The sequence below is a fragment of the Chelonia mydas genome, chromosome 10 (genome assembly GCF_015237465.2).
Source record: "Chelonia mydas isolate rCheMyd1 chromosome 10, rCheMyd1.pri.v2, whole genome shotgun sequence".
NCBI lineage: Eukaryota > Metazoa > Chordata > Testudines > Cheloniidae > Chelonia > Chelonia mydas.
In genome coordinates, this window is record NC_051250.2 from 9,090,375 (window position 1) to 9,096,964 (window position 6,590).

Consider the following 6,590-nt stretch of genomic DNA (forward strand, 5'->3'; position numbering starts at 1 on the left):
GTGGGACCAGTGGTGGATTACCACACGGGCCAATGGGGCCTGTGCTCAGGGACCCCAGCCAATTTGCAACCCCCGGAAAAACCTTTTCCCCACCGTGGCCCCGGGACTAGAGGAGCTCTTGCTTCCCACTGCGGCCCCGGGGTCGCAGCAGGGCACAGCATCTCTGGTCTCGGGGCAGAAAGCGGCAGGGCTGTGGGTGGAACAGGGGTGGGGTCACAGGGGAAGGGGTGGAATGGGGTGGGGCCATGGGCAGGGCCCACAGGCAGAAGGGGTGGAATGGAGGTGGGACCGCAGGCGGAAGGGCTGGGGTGGGGCCACAGTTCCGATGCCAGGGCCCCAGGAGATCTTAGTCCACCTCTGAGTGGGACCCTCCCTTTCCCATTTCCTGGCAGTGCCCACACGGCTTGGCCCACTCTCCCCCCCCCCCCCCCCACTCCTGCGTCCCCCTCTGGGCCAAGCCTCGTAAACTGCTCCCACCCACACCATTTAAAGGGACCTGCTCTCAGCTCTGGCCCAACCGAGAGCTGCCCCTACGTGCAGAGAAAAGTGTCTCCTTCTCTTTCCACGAATTTTTATTTTACTGATGAAACCTTTTCACCCAATAATAAAAATGCAACGTCTGGCGCGGGGGGGAGGGGGGCTAGCAATCAATGGGCTTGAGTGCCCACCTCGTGGCGCCCTGTGCGTGGCGAGAGAGGAATGCAGCAGAGCTGGGCGGGCTGGGCCACAGCCGTTCCTCACTCTGATGTCGCAGGGGAGCGGAGTCCAGGGAGCCTGGTTGAGTCCGCACTGCAGCCGGTCACCCACCCGCCTCCTGGGCTTGTCCGGCATTTTAACTTTGGCCCTTCTGTTGGGAGAAGAGTTCCCTGGGGTCCACCGACAGCATCTGTACCATGCACAGCCCTTCGTCCACCGCATATTCTCCCCACGCGCCCCGTCACAGTGGTTACAACCTCCAGCGCTCTCCTGCTGTGAGGTCCCAGGGCTTAACCTTCTCTGCTGAGCTTGGTCACCTGTAGGGTACACGATGCGCCATTGTCCAACCAGCTTCTCCTTCCTGGGGTGTTACCATTGGGTGCTGTCAGTCAGCCAGCAGGGATAGCAGAGTCAGTTTGTTGCCTGCCTAGGGAAAATGTTAATTGTGTTCATTTTAATTTCATGATGGTGCCCAAGTAGCAGGCTGAGGGGGACCTTATAACAGAAGAAGCTCAGTTAGATGGCAACCATCACTGCTGGGGCAGGAACCAGTAGAACAGGGGCAGGTGCATAGGTGCAAGTGACAGCAGGAGGTCTGGCACCGTTGTTCCTCCCCAGCCTCTGTCTCCCAAGGAGAGCGCAGCGACAGAAGACCTTCTGGGAGGTGAGTTGATAGGGACACAGCTCTTCCCCATGGACCCTAGAGAGAGGGAAGGGGACACGAGCACAGCGATACTCAGACTGAGGTTTGGGAGCTGCAAGTGGCTTTTTAATGCGTCTCCTGTGGCTCTTTGCAGCGGATGATATTAACACAACTTGTGACTTAATTATTAATCAATCAGGATGCTTTTACTAGCTTAGTAACCACCTGTAGTTGATAACATAATAATACTTGGCCAGTCATTTTGCTGTGAGAATACTATATATGTATATAAACTAAATCTCTCCCCGCCAGACTGTTTAAATCTGAATCTATAGCACTGCAGTAAATGAGATAATGAATTCACACCACTGTGGCTCATTTGGGTCACTAATTTGGCTCCTGAACCCCTGAGGTCTGAGCATCCCTGCAACAGAACAAGTGGCGAGGATCTTATGGGGAAATAACTGTTCAACGGGGGCCCGATTGTCTTGGGTCAGACCAGAACGGGCCTGGAAGGTGACTCTGTGAGGGAGTGCACACGAGGCTGGAGGTGTGTGGAGGGCGGTAGGGTCGCAGGAAGAGAGCGACTGGGTGGGCCAAGCGAGTGGATGTGCCTGTGTGGGTGGGCGGAAGTGGATATAACTCTGAGGGTGGGTGGGGGTGAAAGCTGGAGTGGGCACCTGTTGGGGGGAGGTTAGGGGCTGGGAGAGGAGGTGGGGGGGAGCGAGACGAGCGGGAAGAGTCAGTGGATGTGTGAGGAGAGGGATGGGGGAGAGCATCCATGGCTGTGAGAGCACGAGCCAGTCAAGTGATGCAGTGCGAAGCTCAGGCCAGCAGCCTGTCCCCCTCCACACCTTACCTGGATCAGGACCATCTCTGCAGGTTGCAGCTATTTTTCCAGAGCTGATTTTTAGTTATCTTTACTGGCCTACAAAGAATTGCACGCAGGGCAAGGAGGCATTCAGTCAGACAGAAGCCTAGTGGCCTCAGACACGGGTCAGGCCAAAAGCAGTTGCCCCAAAGGGCTCAGACATGGCCGTCTGGGAGCCCCGCTGCCTCGCTGAGGGCAGCAGCGAGCACCATCTGGCCAGCACAGAGGGACTCCTCCAGGCCTCCAGAGGGGGCTGCCTCCAGAGAAGGACAATTGGTGGAACATGTTAATGAACGCACACTGGAGCCAGGGGAGTGTCTACATTAGGGCTCCCAGTAGGTGTTAGCAAGAGAAGCCATTTGTCACTAAAATTCCCTAATCTAGGCCAGGCCTTCCAAGGCCCCTTGTGGCCTAGGGAAACCATGTTTCTGCTTGTGCAAACACCATGCCTATGTTAGACTGACTTCCCCTGAATTTCCCACCACTGCTACCCGCAGCGAAGTCCCACCAGTCATAGCGCCTGGGAGAGTGTCCGTGTAGACAGACTCCCAGCCGCCGCTGTTGTGGAGACTTGCTCGGAGCAGGCTTAGTCATTGTGGTGGTTAAAATGCTATCAGCCTGCCTAGACTAGAGCCCTTCCACTGGCAGACCATACAGCGGTGGTAGCAATGGTGGGAAACGGTAAACTGATGTAACATAGGCCAGGCCTTAGAACCACATCCAGCCTGTCAGATCCGCCAGGGCACTAAAATGCACAGTAGAATTGACTCTGTCCTTGAAAGTTAACTTCTGTTGTGTGGGTGTGACGAGGGAAGGTCACAGCCTTCTGGGTCTGGATTTAGCAGTCGTTCGATAGCTGTCAAAAGCAACGCGTCCAAAACAATCCCGAAAGCATGATGGCACAGAACTGAAAGGATCAATTCAGTTCAGAGCCCTGCATTTTGCCTGTAGATCATTTTACTAGTAAATCTAAAATAATTTTCAGTGGAACTTCAACGGTCACAGTGAGACTGGGTTTTAATGATAATCTGAGATACTCCCCAAAAAAGAGAAGCTGGGAACCTGGTTCTTCCAATGGTCAGAGATTCTGCCTCTTTTGGCTGGGAGCTATTGTTTTACCTCTTTATTGTGGTGACATTGTCATTGTTTATTAACATCCTATCAGCTCTAACACACTGGGCTCTTCAGGGGAAAGATGTTGATTAAAATGCAAACACAAATGAAATGAACTGGTTCTACGGGAGGGGGGGCGGGGGAAGCAGCATCTGTGTTTTCCATTCAATTACATTAGATTTAAAGGCTCTCTCTTAATGTGGAGAAGCAGTGACTGCCAAGTATTAAGCGATCCTTAAAGCCTTTGGCTGGTGCTGGATGCCAGAAAACTGAGGCATAGTGCTTGTGCCACGTAGCCTTCTTTTCCTTGCCACACCGACTCGAAATGAGTGTTACATAAACATAATGTAGACCAGAGCTGCTACTGTAATGATCGTCTACATGTGTAATGACCTACCAGCACCATGTGGGGGCAACATGGCTAGAACTCAGGACTTTCAGCTCCAAAGCCTGGGCTTCTACCATGTTCCCAATAAGTAACTTGGTTAGCTGGTAGCTGTAGTAGGCTCTTATCCTCTATGTGGATCGGCCACCAGAGGGGAATATGTTGCTCATACCTAGTGTGTTACATTTGAATGTAATTTCTGGTGCAGCTGTGCCACGCAGGTGGTACCAAACGTAAATAAAACCCATGAGCACGAACCATTAAATAGTTCCCTTCCCCTTCACACCGACTCACCTTTCACAGAGTGCAGACATCCTCGTTAGTGAGCCCTGTGATCTGAGCGATGGCTATGGATTCTGTGTATGCGTGGCTTCCAGAGACCATGGACCTCCTCGAGGAGCACCTCTTGGGCTTTATCTTGGAGAGGTTGATGCAATTCTTCTGGCGACTCCTCAGGTACTCTTTGTAATTCTTGGAGAGCAGCGTGTAAAGGAAAGGGTTAATGCAGCTGTTGCTGTAGGCCAGGCAGGTCACGATGAAATTGATGTAGACCGTGGTGGTGGTGGTGAGATTCTCTGGCTTGTAGTAGTAGATGCTGAGCAGCTGCCAGAGCCAGAAGGGTATGAAACAAGCCCAGCAGGTCAGGACGATGCTCAATATCATGTACAGGGTGCACCGGTTCATTTCCCTGGTGGTGAAAACAGCAGTCTGAGATCTCTAGTATGTCCTGGCCAACTTAATGTATAAGTAGCCGATGACAAGCCCAGGGGCCAGGATGCAGGTGTTAAAAAGGATGGTGAGGTACACTTTGTAGGTCTCCATCTGCCAAGTGGGGTGGCACATGCGCTTGGTCACCCCGCCCTGGTCGCTCGTCCTGAGGTCTATGAGGATCATGGTTGGGAAGGCAAGAAGAAAGGACATCAGGCAGGTGACAGCCCTCCGGTAGTCTCTGGATCTCCCAATAGTGTCTAATGGCTTGACTACAGCTACACCTTGACTACACCTTTTGGTGCTCATGATGGTGAGGATGAAGATGCTGGTGTGCCTGGTGAGGAGGTCCAGGCAGAACAGGACCCTGCAACCCACATCTCCAAAGTACCAGTACTTCACGAAATATGTGCAGACCACGAAGGGGATGGTCAACAGGTACAGGAGATCTGCCAGCGCCAGGTTGACAATATAAATGTACATCGAGCCAGTGAACGTCATGGAGAGATTCACGACCACCACCGTGTAGATGTTGCCAACTGTGTCCACCAAGCGCATCACGGCCAGGATGCACCCCAAGAAGGAGGTGACCAAGACATCACTGGTGTCATCGAGGACTTCAGACGTGGCATTGGCATGATCCATGGCATTCTTAGGGTGGCAGGGCACAGAAGTGCATTGACCCAGCTCCATCTCTCTGCGATTATGGATTTTTCCAGCCCCAGAGCATAATAATAGATGCACTTAACTGTGAAGATGTCGTGTTGAGACGCTGTCGTCAGACGTGCAGACAGATTCCATGCAGCTGAGCAGACAGGGCTGCGTTAGATACAAAGGTCCCTGTCACTATAACAGCATCATTCTGATTTTTTGCCGGTGCCCACAAATTTACAGCCTCTAAAAAAACAATTGCCACTCTCCCTCAGCGGTATGTTGTTTCACCCTGCAGAAGACAGCCTTCAAGGACCACAGATGGAAGTGAAGATAGGAGTCCGTTATCTGCAGACAGCCGTCTTCAAGTCCAAAGGCTAGAGCCCCTAACGTATATTAAAGCTGTAGCTGGCAGATAGATGGGGAAGCAATCGCTCTGCTGGAAATAATCCCTGATGCAGCTGCCTGTCCAAGCTGTTTTCCTTCCCCTGAAAATTCAGGCATTTATTTACTGATTGCCTTCTAAGTGGTCCTTGTGACCCTGGGGGCTTTTAAGTTGTCAGCAATTGAACTGAAGCTGCGAGCGAGAGTTGCTCTTCTCCTGACCTGTCCAAAGTTCCCTGGCATGTGAAATGACAGATAAACAGTGGCCCGAGTGCTGTGCAATAGGATCTGATAGCCTCCCAGAGACAGAGAGGGAGAGAGAGACGTGAGGGTGATCTGCTCTCCTTGCAGATGCTAGAATGTAAATCGGAAGCAGAGTTGGTTTAATTCCAAGGCAGATCTTAGCTGCTGTTAACAAAGATAAGGCTGGACCACTGAGGGGTCCCTGCCAGTCCTCAATGAGGTGGGTATTAGGCTCTGAGCTGAGAGCAGAGCTGGGATGATCTGTTCCAGCAGACTCCTCTCTCTCCCCATGCTGGTAAATCCATGCATTTTCCAAGAGCTGGAGCTGGAGAGACGTGGGATCTGCTGCTCTGACAGCCCCCCAAGAGGTGGGATTTGTCCCTTTTCGGAACAGAGGAGAGGAGGTAAAACCAGCACTGACACATTCTTCCCACGCGGATGCATGCACACACCCGGCACCTCCTGCTCCCTTAGCAACACTGGGTGTTGGGCTCTGCCTCTTGAAATGTATTTCTACAGGGAGATCTTTGCTCCTTTCTTTCTAGGCTCTTGCACTGTAATTTTAATTTTGCACAGCTCTTCCTTTGTGCTTTAGGGGGGCGCTGAGAGGCTAATGCCGCTGTGCAAGATGCACATACCCTCATTTGATTTGGGCATGGTGGGGGGCTATTTTTAAACCTGCTGCCTCTCTCAGGATGGAGAGGTATTGAACCTGCAGCTGGAACACGTATTCCAGGAAAAGTGAGCAGAGAAGCATGAAAAGACCAAAAGGAAATGCTGTCTAATGCCTCATTCCTGTAATAGGAGGGCCATAAAAATCAGAAGAAAGGGCATGGCATAACCCTAGCTAACAGTGGCATGAATAAAAGTGTGATCACTTACATTTCCACAGTGCC

The 6,590-nt window shown here is 52.1% G+C and overlaps 1 pseudogene; it reads right to left on the minus strand.

The window, feature by feature from the left end:
- Positions 1–564: 564 nt before the first annotated feature.
- On the minus strand, positions 565–6,001 carry LOC102944619 (annotated as a pseudogene).
- Positions 6,002–6,590: the final 589 nt, after the last annotated feature.